General features: G+C 48.0%; 1 long non-coding RNA gene across 3 annotated transcripts in view; it reads left to right on the top strand.

The window, feature by feature from the left end:
• Nucleotides 1–2,716: 2,716 nt before the first annotated feature.
• LOC110598575 (uncharacterized) overlaps nt 2,717–13,085 on the top strand; it is a 30,200-nt gene continuing 19,831 nt past the window's right edge. For 2 of the 3 annotated variants that reach the window (XR_013426514.1, XR_013426511.1), the window contains exon 1: nt 11,158–12,444. This is a non-coding gene — a long non-coding RNA (uncharacterized LOC110598575). Of the gene's footprint in view, nt 11,030–11,157; nt 12,445–13,085 lie in introns of those variants that run through there. The other variant, XR_013426516.1, reaches the window with a different exon arrangement.

Below are 13,085 nucleotides of genomic sequence, written 5' to 3'. Positions count from 1 at the left end.
CAGCTAGACGTGGGGTGAGTGCAGGTGTTTGTGTCACCAGGTTGTCCTTTTGATATTGTATGTAGACCTTTTTAACAGCTGGAGTTGGAAGAGTAAATTCATGTTTGGTAAGTCCATATTAGAAGAAGGAGAGAAGAAGCAGAGGCCTCAGAGAACCAATATCTGCAGGGGAGAGGTTCAGTGTGACCCTGTTTCCAATGTGTCGATAGGGGACTTAAGGGTCATCATGTTGACCAGGAGTTGGGGAGGACATAATCTAACTCCTTCTGCCAATCAACATGTGCTGCTAGGAGCTTAGCTTTGGAATAGCAAAAAAGAATACTAAAGCTTGCCTGGGCCCTAATTTTGAAAAGTTCAGATTCATTGGAGACACGAGATACTGGACCCATGGGACATGAGATGTGACAATATATTATCAAGCCCTGAATTGTAACAGGGTTACAGATGTTATTGCATTTGAAGAATGTTGAGCAGTTGTGGCTATCCTGATAACCTGCGGGATATCCATCTCTCCTGCTTGGGAAAGAATGGAGAATAAAGGTAAACATAATGCTTAGTCTGGTGGAGACCATGGGTCTCCCAATTCTGGTCCAGCATCAACAGTGTCTGAGTACCTTCTTGCTAGAGTTTGGCCAGCAAGAAAGATCCATCTGATGAGACTTGGGAAAGGAACAGGTGAGCTTTGGGATTGATTCCCAGCGAAGAGAAGCTGAGCAGATTAATGCAGATAATGTGTGAGAAATGACTTAGTGAGTTGCATATAGAAATAACTCACCAAAGGCTTTTCATTAAGTTTCCAAGACCAAGACAGATTCCTGAAAAAGACATAGAATAAAAGTTTGAAACAGGGAGTATGAGGGGGTGGTCAGGGCGGAATGCGGAGGCAAGAGTAGCCACAGGAGTGGGCTCCACTAAGGACCAGAGTCTGCTGTGCTTTGGCTGCCCAGGTCATTTTGGAAGGGTTGTTTCGGTTCTTGATTCCAATTGGGAGGGGAAATGTCAAAATAGAAGGAGAATAGAGGAAGGCCGCCTGCAGGAGAAGAATACTTTAAAGCTTGAGAATACTTACCCCAGAGAGGTGAGTAGGGTGCCAAGCACCATATTGTGTACTTAAAGGACTATCAGGGAAAGTGGGTGTCAGACTTACTCTCTAAAGCTCTAAGGGCCCCCCTGGGGTCAGTGGTGATGGGTACAGTAACGCAGATGGCAGTGCACAGAAATGAGTTGCTCTCCTACATTTTGAACTTTATGGATCATAAGGGAGGGAAGCTTGGTGACCCCCTAAGATAGTGAGCCCCATCAGGGTTCTGCTTCATTTATGTGTAAGCAAACAATCATTCTGTAGTGTTGCTAATGATAAAAGCAATAGTGGTGCTAGCACATATTGAATACTTGTCAGGATAGGCATGTGCTCTAATCTGCACAACACTGAGAAGGGGTATGATGAGCTTCTTAGCCCTACTTTACAGATGAGAAAGTTCAGGCCACAAGATGAGGTAACCCATCCAAGATCCCATACCTTAGATTGGAACCCAAGGCTGACTCTGTAGTCTTGGTGGAAAGTGAGGCCAGACCATGCTGAGGGTCTTACAACCCTACAACCTATAACTCCAGCACCTAAAGCCTATCTGGCAGGCCATCCCTGGCTGGGTGGATGAAGAGGGAGGCTCTCTGTGGTTTGGGCAGGAATGGTGGTTCATACTCTTGGTGACCTCACTGTGGATGCTTTTGCTTGGCTGTGGGGTCAGTGGGAGGGCTCGTGAGCAGGGGTGTTCCACTGGCTATTTGGAAAGGGCCTCTCTGGAGAAGTGGGCTAGGGAACTCCAGGAGTATCTCAGTATCTCAACTCCTTCTCTCCTTTGTTCTCAACCCTCTGGCGACTCAGGGCTCTTGGAAGCTCCAGAGGAACTTCTTTCATGTCTCTAGAAACTTCTAGATTGCATCATCAGCACACTCAGCTTGCAGGTGCCTCCCTGGCCCCAGCTCTGTACCTCATGAGAGGCACAGAAAGAGTGACTGCCAGGTGCCTCAGCATGGTAGGTAGCAGGATTCAAGCCATCTTGTTTGGGGGCCAGGTTGGGGGCTAGCTGTTCTGATGAACTGCTTCCTCAAGTCACAGCCTCTGCTGACTGAGAGTCCTGCTGGCCAAGGTGACAGGTTCCTCAAAGTGTCTTCATTATGCCTGACGTAACAGGCCCAAACACATTTTTCTTTGGAATGAGTGAGTGGTCATTCTTCCTGTAGAACTGCCTCCTTTGTAAATGCTCTCCCTGGCCTCTGAAGACTTTGGAGTTTTCAGAGGAAGGTCATTGGAGTGGGTGCTTCTCTGACCCCAAGGTGCATGGCTTTGGCAGGGGGCACATCTTAGTGTAACCTTTGAAGATAAAGCTAACATTGCTGCTCTGACTTTTGAGAAAGGACATTGGCCTCAGAGGTCTGTGCCAGGGACTAACCTGAGAATAACCCTGTGCAAAGTCCCAGAGGGCCATACATGGGTGGCTTCACATTGTGAAAATCATTATGAAAATATACCCCAAATATTTCCCAAAATTATGATTTTAACTTTTATGTTTTTGACAGTCCCCAGTCTGTCCCCCATCCCCAGATGAGAGCCTTGACCATGGAGATCTTTTCCTCTGCTCTGGCTCCCAGCAAGGCTGCCACTTTGCCATTGAGAGCTCAGACTTGTGCCGTCTCCTGTCTTAGGCTACAGGTACAGCCATGATCTGTAGCGGGGTGGAAGGGTAAAGCAGTAGGGAAGTGAAAGCTAAAGTCAGAGTTGTGTGGTGAATCCACATCCTACTTGTTCATGATTCTTGCTGTCTAGATATGACTCAGTTAAGCAAAGCATAGTTTGTTCTGGGGTAGGAAGACTCCATTTTTAAGGCACATGGCACTAAACTTGTGTGGTCACACAGAGGTCAGCACAGCTCATGAGTCATCAGATGACCAATGTTCTATGTCTCCTAGAGATGTCTCCTCATGCCTGTGACAGTAGCAGCAATATCTAAAGGCACCAGTCTGTGCCTGGAGGGCATGTGGTCAAGACCCTTGTGACCTGGCCATGACAGGCCTGAGGCACTGGCTATAGTTCCGCTGTTGAGGAATGGGGTGCAGATTTCTGCTGTCTGACTCACGTGGCCCAGCCATACACCATCTCAGGAAATTATTTCCATTTGTTGACAGGGCCAGGATTTTAAGAGAAGCCAGCCAAGAGGCGCCTTGGGTTACTCCCTGAGTCCCAAGGAGACTTCATGCCCCTACATTTGGGGAGTACCAGAAGCCCCTGGACCAGGGGCTGTTGCCAGTGGCTAGTGGAGTGACCCTGGCCCATCATCAAAAAAGTAGGTGCCAGTCCCATTGTCAGGAAGGGTTTTGCTTGAGGCGCAGTGGTGAGCCCTCTTGGGATGGGAGCTTAGATTTAATCATCAGTGGCCGAGGACAAGATAGAGACATTGGCTTCTTTCACTTTCCCAAGAGGTGATGGGAGCCAGGCCGGGCAGGACACTTTGGAGCCTAGATTTTTGGCCCAAGAGACAGACTGACTCAATCTGTCCAGGAGAAAGCATCTGTTTACAAGCAGGGCACAGTAGTCACGATATCTCTATCCTCCCAGTCCTGACCGTCCCTCTGAAGGGACCCCCTTATGATATTGCCCTTGGGCATGTTCCTCAAGGGACTCTGGGATTCACCTCCATCTGTACCTGACATGGCCTTCACTAGCCATCACACTGAGTTTGGAGGCAGTTCTGCATTCTCTGGGCCTGTGTCTGCCAGGCCACTTACTGTCTGCCGCCTGACGCCAGCTCCCCGTTTGTGGACAAATTCTGTGTCCGTGTCTGCATCTCACCTCTGTCTGCCAGGACCTACCCTCCAGCACAGCCTGTCCCTAGCCTTTGTCTCTTGGACTTTCACTTGGCACCTGAAGTAGCATTGTGTCCTTGGAGTGTTTGTTGTCACCACTGTTTTGTTTTAGCTTAGTGATCTGAGGGAAGTGCCATAGTCCCTAGGGTTGTGGATTTGATAGGAAAGTCTTCTCAGTGGCTCTGAGATAATTCCTCCAGGAGGCTGACCACATGGTGGTCATGACTGTTGATCTGGGCTGTTGATGACGTTGGTCCTTGAGGAACTGGTCCCTCCCCGATGAATGCTGCCAGACTTCTAATCTGGAAGAACCATATACCTATCCCCAGCTCACCTAGCACACCTTCAGATTTTCTTACTCTTTGTGATTATGTATATTTATAGATTCTATGTTTTTGTTTCTTCTTGAAGTTCCCCAAGATTAGAAATTCATCTCTTCCTACCAGATATTGAGCTGTCCCAATAATTACGTTTTTACTTGTTTTCTCTACCCTCTTTTCTCCAAGACCCTCATCCTTCTGGGCTAGCCATCTGAATACTTGGTCTTGTCTGCTCACTCTGTACATAAGTAGTTATTGACAGCCAACATGGTTGTGGCTGGTTAGTGCCTGAATAGAAGACCTGAGAATGCTAGGCACCATACATCTTTCAAGGTATTAATAGGCTAAGCCTTTTCTTATACTGAGTTCAGAATCTTCATCATCATTATTGTCCTGGCTTAATTGAGCACTTAACTTTGAGTTGGGCTTTGTACTTAATGTTTCTGTATCTTATAATTATCTTCTCCAGGAAAACTCCTGTGAAATATGGATGAAGCTGAAGCTTAAAGCTTAGATAGGTTAAATAAGTTGTTCAGGTTTCTAAAGCTGGTGAAAAAGCTACACAAGAATTTAGAATCAGATCTGTTTCATTTGAGCAGGGTTTGCTTTTTATTCCCCCTGGTGTTGGGGATTGAATCCAGGGTCTTGCACATGCTAGGTTAATACTCTACTACTGAGCCACATCCTCATCCTGTCTCATTTGACAGTTTTTTAAAAAAAAATTTTTTTTGTAGTTGTACATGGACAGAATGCCTTTATTTTATTTGTATATGGTGCTAAGGATCAAACCCAGTGCCTCGCACATGCTAGGCAAGCGCTCTGCCACTGAGCTATAGCCCCAGCCCTTATTTGACAGTTTTTAACTGCTTTATGTACTTTGTTCAGTAGCATGTATTTAAAAAATGTTTTTGTGAAATGGTGAGATTGCTCAACAGATCAGCTGGCCCATAGTATCACTGGTGATGATGACGATGAAGATGATGATGATGATGGAGGATAGCACCAACATTTCTTGATACCTACAGTGCTAGCTTGTATAAATGATACGTATCAATATTCCATTTAATCTTTATAGCTTAGTGAGAATGACCATTATCCCCTTTGTGCTGATCAAGAAACTGAGGCTTAGAATGGGCAAGGTGACTTGTCATAGGTTGAACAGCTTAATAGTATAAGTTGGGGATTTGGGTGTAGGTTACCTCTTGAACTATAAGAACCTGTGCTCTTGCTCCCCATGAGGCTGCCTACAAAAATAAGACTCATTATTCCTTTCTTCCTATTGTCTTCTTCCTTTGCTTGTGATGCTTTTGTCTCTTCCTGATCCTCCTGTTCTTCCTTAGACCCCTTCTCAGCCTGTGCCTGTCCACGTGGAGCTTATATCACATGGGTGGCTTTTCAGTGATCCCTACAGCAAGAATAGATATATTTGTCTTTCTTATTTATGACCAAAGCAAGGGAACAGGAAGCCCAGAAACAGATCCGTATGTATCAGGATATCTGATTTATGACAGAGGGCACTGCTGAGCAGTGGGGAATGGACAGTCAGTTTAATAAATAGTGCTGGTTCAACAGGCTATCTACAAGGAAAAAAAAAAAGAGTATTTTGATCCTATTTGAATCTAAAGAAGAAAATTAAAATTGCATGTATAAGATAACAGTATCTTCATAACCTTGGGGATAGCCATTCAGTTCCTAAAGAAGACACAGAAAGCACTCACCATAAAGGAAAAGCTTGAAAAATTGGGTGACGTTAAAATGAGATATTTCTGATTGGTCACAAGACATCAGTAAAAGTGAGCCAAAGCAGGCAGTGTGGAGAAGGTAGATGCAGTACCTATAACTAGCAAGCAGAAGCATATCCAGAATACATAGAGAACGCCAACAAATCCATAAGAGCCCCTCCCCACAATGCAGGCAAAAGAATTAGGGATTGTGCTGGTAAGCAGTTTCCTTCTCCAGGTTCCAGGTTTTAATCAGTGTGTCCTGGATCATTGGCACAACCTGGTGGCTGGCCTTGGGAACTGTCTCACCCAGGGCTCTTGTCATTTCCTTTTTGTGTGTGGCCTTTCCCTTGTGTTGCTTCACTCAGCTCTTGATTCTGCCCCACGTACCTCCTTTCTCATGAATGCATATGCCTGTTCCTCTTTTCCTTTGGCTTGTTAACTTTTGATCAGCTATTTTAAGAATATTTCTCTCTGGCTTTTTTTTCCCCCCTTCCTTTTTCATTTCCCTTTTTGTACCTTCTTGTTGAGCCCAAAACCTTGTGGTTGTAAAAGCTGTCCTAAAATATCTCAGAGACTTTGGGGGAGTAGACTTGTGCTGTGGGACTCCAGAGACAGAGCAAGAACCTGAACAGGTTAGAACCTGAACAGAGTTTTCGTCTTTGCTGTAGTGTTGTTTATGGAGGGCCTTATGCCTCGAATAGGCAGCTGGATTATCATAATCCCTTCCATTCTTATCACCAAAGCCCTTGACAGACCCTTCGTGCATGTCCAGAGCAACAGCACTCAGCTGGGGGAAAGCCAAGTTTCTCTGCACTTCTGGCAGGTCAAGGTGGGGCACAGATAGTAGTACATTAATTGTATCATGTATACTTAAAAATGATTCCAGCACACTCTCCACCTCAGCCCTCTGCAACAGGCCGGTTAAAAACCATTGACCTGAAGGTTTAGGTCCTCCTCATTTTCCTCTGTGCTGTTCTTTTCGTCAAATAGCAGCCCCTGGGAGGTCAGGTTTTTCTGTGTGGGTAAGTCTTCTTTGTTTACTTTGTTGAAGTCCTTACTCTGACAGTACTTGTCCCCTCCACACCTCCCCCACAACACCCTGCTTTCATTTAAATGTATTATATTTTGGACCTAGAGAACAAACTGGAAACACTGTAGGTATGTTTTGACTTATAAAAATTTTTGGCCATGTTTTTTAAAAATATCAGGAATTAAATGTAATAAAGCTAAATTTCTCCTTTGTCCTGAAAAACTGGACAGTTTGGACTCTGTGGGTCCCCCTTCTCAGAGGGCCTCAAGCAGGCAGAACCTGGGAGGGACTGGCCATTTGGATTGGTGTGTTCTTTCCGCTTGGCACATTCTCTTCCCAGTCAGTTTTACTCCTTTAACATCTGACCCCACAAAACATTGGAGTTGGTGACTTCTGAAAGGAATAAAATAGACTTTTGTGGGCTAGCCTGGGAACCTAACCAGTATATTTAATGTTATTTCAATGGAAAAATGGATTCCAGCTTTTAAAATGTGTATTTTTGAAATATCAGCAATGCAAAGTTGGTAATGTTCTTAGGATACTCAGCTGGCATGTATATCTGAGGTTTTGGCCCATGTTCCCCGTACTTAGGTGCTGTGGTTGGCTTGGCACTTAGTAGGAACTTAATAAATGATTTACCTTAGGGGATTACCACGTGCCAGTATCTGCCCCCTTCCCAGTGGTGAATAGAAATGCCATCTTGCTGTGGACCTGGGCCTGCCAGTTCCTCCTGAGACCGGATTGCTGCTTGATCTATCTAGAACACCCACTCTAGCTCCAGATATTGCATAGAATGTGAAATCATTTTCCTGCACAAGCTGCCCTGTCTTGAGAGCTGCGTTTCTTTCACTGAGTAAAGACCCAGTCTCTGTAGAGCCAGCCCTAATGAGAAAACGAGAGAACAGAGAGAACAGGGAGCCCGGCAGGGCACGAAGGCTGCTTTCCTGGCGGATGCCTGCGGAACTGGAGTTCATGGCTGGTACACAGTGCTTGCATTCCACACCCTGGACTAGGGTGGGTCAAAGTTCAGCGCCTTCCCTTTAAAGAAAAAAAAAATACTTTTTTGTCTTTGGCATTATGAAGTTTTGACCCAGATCATTTGGAGGCCATGAGGAAGGCACAGTGTCTGGGGAGTTTGTTGAGTTCTTGAGGCCTGTAGCTGCAGAGAAGCCAGAGAGCAAGTGAGCCCTTTGCCTTGCCTTTTTGAGTTTGTACTGGCTGGGCCTGCCCGGGCCTCTGGGGGAGAATGGAAGGAGCCAGCCCTTCTCCCTGCTCTGGAGTTGTCTTTACCCCCTGGAATCAAACACTGCACACAGCACCCTGTAAAACTGCTTCCCTGTAGGCTGCGGCGTGCTTGCTGAGTAAACATCCTCCCATATTTTTGGAACTAAATTCATTTCTGCTTCCTGGTCATCCCATTCGGGTTTTTCTGTTCTCGGCGCCCTGCAGAATCAGGTTAATAGAAGGAAGACCTAGAATTGGGCAGAGGCGCCTAAAATGGCTGTTTCAATCCTAGTAAAATCGTGGGAAGGGTAACGGGGTCGTGGGAGGAAAAAGATTTAGACAAAAAGTGAAACGAAACAGAGCCTACCCACACAGTGTCGTCATAATGCTTTGCAAGTCACAGTTGGTCCACGCTGCACCCCCGAGATGGGGACGTAGCGTTACTCAGACTTGAGCTCAGGCTTGCTGTGGTTGTACGTGGACCACAGTAGTTACAAATTCCGCATCTGTGTGTGTCCCTCCTCTGACCCTGCACTGCTTTCACTCTGTCTCTCATGACTTACTTGCCTCTTCTCTCTCACTGCCACCCACCCGTGACATCTCCATCGCCATGGCAGTGAGCAGCCACGTCATTCACCAAGTTCACGGGGTGATGGGCCAACTCGGTGCCGAGCCTACTTCCCTCTAGTTCTCCCTCCTGAAGGAGGAGGCTCCCTGGCAGAGCTCAGAGCCCTTTGTTTATTTGATCCTGGGCTCTTGGATAAATCAGGAATGTCCTGACATGAACTTAGGCATGTTTTTCTTCCATGGAGAAGGAAACCACGGCAAATGGGATTCACGTAAGCAGAAGACCATTCTGGGGGACTTGCTTTAGTGCCATCAAGGCCACATTCCTTTGGTCATCAGACCAGTAGGTGACTTCTTTATTGGCATGCTTTACCCTGGAGCCCAGAAGGTGTGAATTTGAAGCACTTTCCCCCCTGCTGGGAGCTTGGCACATTTGCTCTGGGCTTCTTTTAAAACCATGTAGTGCCATGGTTGTCTTCCAAGTGGTCCTTCTTTCTGCCTTGTGAAACCTTGGCCCACAGTAGTTACTTAAGGCTGCTTGGGAAGATTTTCCCAGATGAGCTGACTGCCTGGCCTCTCATTATCATTCAGCTTCTTGGAAGTTGCAAGGTTCTGGACATGGTGCGCTTTACCCAGGACCCAAATACACCTTTCCCATCTGATCAGGTCTAGGCTCGTGATGCAACTGGTTGTCGGAAACCTTTACCATGTCTGCATTCTTTGCATGTAGCAGTATGGGAACCCAGGACTTGCTGTGTGTGTCTGTGTGTATAGGGTCCAGGGTTTTAGTATCTTGAGCTGTTCTTAGAAGCGTTAGTGTTAGGGAGCAGAAAGGTATTGGGCACTATGTGTCTTACTGCAGCAGAGAACCGTCAGTATCCAAAAACAGTCAATCTCCAGAGCATCAGTGTGAACACCCTCCCTTAAGAGTTCCCAGGTGTGGATGTCTGGGTATTACTATCGTAGAAGGAGTGGTGGGTGGGCTGGTAGATGGTTATCTTAGTTGGCTGCCCATCCCAGACAGGAGAACCCAGTCATTGGCACCTTCAGGCCAGGCTTAGCTGTCATTCTCTTTTGCTGTTTTTCATGTTGTCGGAAGGATCTTCTTGGGAACAAATGACTCAGCAACCTGAATCTCTGAGACTGTGTGGCCTGCGTGCCTTTCGGAGAGTAATTGAATGTATCTTCTTAGGCCCTAAAATTCTGAGCCCTGAAAAAAATGGAGATCCAGACTGGTTTTATTCTGGATTCTTGAGGCTGCTATTCAATTTAGTTTTCTAAATTCCTGCCCTGATAGAAGGATCTCACTTGTGGGGTAAGCAGACAATGTTTTAATTATGCTTTTTATCCTTAGGAAATTCCAGGGAGAAAAAGATCCTGGTTTGTGGCCAAAAAAGCAAAACAAGAACAAAAATTAGCTGTGGCTATAATTCTGGACTTGTCTGGGCAGAAGAAATTTAATGAGATGGTGGTCTCAGGGTGAGGACCATTTTCCCCTGTGGCTGGTAGAAGCCCATATGCCTTAAGAAGAGATGATGCAACCTTTAGCATGGGACAGCCCCGTCTGGGTGCTGGGGGCCACCACTCCAAGAGTTAAGCTAGGTTTGTGGCTGGGAAGCCCTCAGGGAGGGAATGAGCTTACAGGGACAGGGACCTCCATGTCCAGAACAGCGAGGTACAAGGGGGAAAGGGGCTGAAAAGTGTGGCCAAGGAAGCAGAGTGTAGGCCCAACTTTTTTTTTTTTTTTTTTTGCCTTGTTTGACCAGCCTTGGCACTGCCCTCCGGCTCTCCAGGGGAAAAGCTGCAGTTCTGCTCTTGCAACACAAGGAGCAGACTGGAGAATTTAGATCTGCGTCACAGAGCTCAGAGAGAGAGAGAGAGAGAGAGAGAGAGTGAGCGAGCGAGCTCCGTCCATAGGTCTGCTAGCAACAGCCGTGCTGCAGCAGAGAGAGAGAGAAATCAAGAAACAAGTCATAGCAACACCGGGCACTAGGTTCTGCCAGCTCACTTGCCAAGCATTCAGAAATCTGTCGGGGGGCCAGAGGCCTCTGAGTAGCCTAGGCTAAGTAGATGACACGCAAGGTGGCACGGGCGGTTCCCGCGGGGAGGAGGTGTGGTGGGGGGGCAGGGGTGGGAGCAAGAGGTTGTGGGGTGACGGCAGAAGGTTTAACGGGACTGGATTCTGGAACATTCGGGACTGCGGCACCTTACAGCCGGATGGAGATTTGGGTCTGCGCAGGCAACGATGGGTGGTCCGACAGGCTTCAGGACTCGATGGCGTAGCCCACTTCTTCCCCCACGTACGTATTTGCTGGGATCAGGGGCGATGTCTCTCCGTATGTGGGTGCTCTGTCTCTATCACCTCCTTTCTTGCTTTTTGCTATTTTTTTCTCTGAGGGAGGTTTTTTCTCACTTTAATTTCTTCTCCCTTGGTGTCAGCTGCCCAAGCCTAACCAGGGTAGAAGAGAGAGGAGTGAACTGTCCCCAGCTTCCCACCTGACCTCCCAGCCTTTGCCCTGTTTTCTTCTGGTGGACAGACAGACTGGTTTTCCGGGTTGTTTGGCTGTCAGCGTCCATCTGTCTGTGAGATCTTAAGTGGAAGGTAGGGAGTGAGGAGGAGGAGAAGGGCTGAGAGGAAGGCGAGGGGGACAGGTTTTTCCAGGGGGTTCCCTGGTTGAAATGTCGGGCCCCAGGGATCTGAAGCTGGTGTGGAACGTGTGGCTGGGGTGGGGTGTGGGCTAGAGAAGTGGGGTAGAGCTGGTGGGTTTGTCACTGCGTAGTTGGGAAAAGTGGGGAATGGTGACGCAGTCACTGTTGCATCTTGCTAGGAGCTCTGTGGGGACAGGTAGTGAGGCTCCCGGGGTCTGTGGGGCCAGCTGAGAGGGGTCAAGGATGAGCCGAGAAGGGAAGCTAGCATTTAGAGATTAAATGTCATCCTTTTGGCGTTGGAAAGTTGTTTACCTTGCGCTCTCTGTGTCTCCATGTTGGCTCCCTTCCAGTTCACATGTGATGGCCTTCCCTGTACTGCTGCATCATTAACTAAGTGACTGAGCTGGCCTTCCATTGGCCAGGGGAGGGCTCTCACTCCAGACACTTCCTCTGATTGGTGGGTGGGCCAATGGCAGGTGAAAAGCTTTTTATGATTGGCTGAGGGCAGGGTATCAAATCTGAATTTGCATTTCACTTGCTTAAAGGGGAGGGGGGAGAAGCCCAGCAGCTTTCTAAAATCTCTTCAGGGGTGTGCGTAGGCTCGTGTGTCTGCCTGCTTTTGACTGCCCAGTCGAAGCTTCTTCCTGTGCCTTTTAAAATTTCATAGACTATAGGGAAGAATATCTCAGGCCTCCCCAAACTTTCTTTTTTGGAGGGAGGAAGGTTGGGGAGATGGATGTGCAGAAGGTTGACCAAATCAGAAAAAAAATATTTGTCCTTTAGTTTGGTGTTAGAAAAGGGAATTTTCCAATCAGCCACACCTCAGTGTTGCGGCAAAATAATTCTTGGCTCCCCTGGAAACGCTTGGGCAAGGTAGGGCAGAGCTGCTGCTGCTGCTATTGCCACCACCCTGGGCTTCCTGCTGACTCTGGGCTACTCCCCTGGGACAAGAGATTTGCATTGACGTCTGGGGCAGTCCAAAGATCCTCAAGAGCCAGTCCTGAGCTGAGACCACTATGGGAAGGACCTGCCTTTTGGAAACTGCTGCTACCTAGTGCTTGGAAAGGTGAGAACGGGGACAGACCCCAGGAAATTGCTCAGAAACTGCGTATTTTGTGGGATTTCCCCCAAAGTCACAGGGCGATGAGAGGTTTCAAGGTGCTGGGTTGGAATGGTTCGTCAGCCTGGGGAACCTGGAGAGAGAGTAAAACTGGGGCATCAGGCTATTCGCCTCTGTGGGGGAGGTAGGCTGTAAAAAAATGGGGTCCTGACTCTTTATCCTGAACTTGTGGACTGCCTCACATTTGTGGGGAGGGGGCTTCCGAAGCCCTGCGCCATGCGCAGCGGCCCCCACCCATGACTGCGCATGTTGGAGCGCAATGCGCCCTGGGTCTCTGGCCTACGACGAGCACCGCCCTCCCTGTTACATAACGGAGGGCACGGAGTGTGCCTTCTCGGCCCTTCCTTGCAACCCTACCTCCTGGCTCCCCAGGGCCCACAGAGCCAGGGAGGAGGGTCTGACTGGGGAGCAGTGGAAGATTTCATTCCCTGGGAGGGCCAGGTCTTACCCAGTTAGGGATGGGGCCAGGTTTGAGGACAGAAATGGTTTGCTGTCCCACCTTGGGGCATGGCCGCAGAACGTCCTTCTGAATGCCCTGTATCACCTATGGCCTCCAGGGTCTCCCGGGGGGTGGGGGAGGGTGGAAC

Source organism: Ictidomys tridecemlineatus, chromosome 10 (assembly GCF_052094955.1).
Source record: "Ictidomys tridecemlineatus isolate mIctTri1 chromosome 10, mIctTri1.hap1, whole genome shotgun sequence".
Lineage (NCBI taxonomy): Eukaryota > Metazoa > Chordata > Mammalia > Rodentia > Sciuridae > Ictidomys > Ictidomys tridecemlineatus.
The sequence above is the reverse complement of the archived record's forward strand: the minus strand, read 5'-3'. Positions and strand labels throughout refer to the sequence as shown.